Here is a 1,335-nt window from a genome sequence, read left to right as displayed (position 1 = left end):
CTGTAGGTTAAAAACAGCTAATGTGGGTTTCATTATGATAATTGGGGGTAGAGACTGTCTGAAAAATATAGGTGTGGCTACCCTAACAGGCTACGTATGTCTGGTCCCAAGCACTCTTCCTAGGCTGGGTTTGCCTGTGAGATGAAATTTTCTCCAGAAACTGTTCTGTCTCTAAAAAGAATGCAAAAGAAAAAAGAGGGTGGGGAAGAAGTGAGAGAGGAGGAAGGCCTCTGACAGATTTCCAGTGGTCCAAAGCCAGAAAGACTGTTTTCCATGGTAGTGCCAACCGCCAATGTAATGCTTGAGGAATAAATTTCCAAAGGCACACACCTAGCAGAAGAGGCTAACAAAATTCCTTAAGTGAGTCAAACTTCTTGATCAGTAAGGACCACCTATTTCTGGATAGAACAGCCTTTTTTTTTTCCCACATAAACCCTTTCCAAAGAAGAATTTCAAGCAATTCGAAATACAAGGTAGTTCTGTTGAAAAGAAAAAAAAAAATGTTCATTTAATATGTTAATCTGGTCTTCAGACAGAAAAAAAAAAAAAAAGATATCCATCTCTTCTACTTGCCCATTACTGATGTTATCAACATATTCATAGCTTTTCTTTCAGACACAAACTGCTAGGCATGCTCCCTTTTTTGGTAACCACGTGCCTGATATCTCTCTAATGTAGCCTAATAACAATTTTAGCATTCAGATGAAGCGATTTCATTCTGTGACTGCCTTTTCTATTAGATTTGATTTTGAGAAGCCCCAGTGGGTGCCTTCGAGGCAGAGATCTATCTGTGAGGCTGCTACCGACTCAATAGCAGCCTGGGCTAACCTTGACCTTTCCCGAGACCCCGCTCCATCTGGTGCCAGCCTGCTTTCCACCGCCCCCCCCCTTTCTTGCTTCATAGTCAACATTGATCAAGGCAGAACGGAGCGCCTCCTCTCCTGGAAGGGCTGGGCAGGCTCAGGAGGACAGCACATTTCAGTATATGGAAATGATCAAGCTTCTTATGCAATCATAAATCTACATAGGAGTCTTGTGATTTGATATTTCATTCACCTCTAAAGATTTTTTTTCTCCCTCCCAACAGGGATTTATAAGCTCTGTAAGAGCTCCCGGACAACGGCTTTCCCCAACACCTGGAAATTATCAAGCTTGCTGCTTGCTGAATGATGCTAACAGCTCTAATGCTGCAAATTCATTTTTAACAACTCACTGGCTTTTATCTAGGATTTGTGTGTGTGTGTGTGTGCGTGTGTGTGTGTGTGCATGCACGCTAGGGTGCGCGTGCGCGTCTTTCCTTAAGAAAAAATCTACCAAAGCAATGGACAGTATCAA

The sequence above is a fragment of the Lontra canadensis genome, unplaced genomic scaffold (assembly GCF_010015895.1).
Source record: "Lontra canadensis isolate GAN:19392208 unplaced genomic scaffold, GSC_riverotter_1.0 scaffold50, whole genome shotgun sequence".
In the NCBI taxonomy this organism is placed as follows: domain Eukaryota; kingdom Metazoa; phylum Chordata; class Mammalia; order Carnivora; family Mustelidae; genus Lontra; species Lontra canadensis.
Note: the sequence above shows the minus strand (reverse complement) of the source record.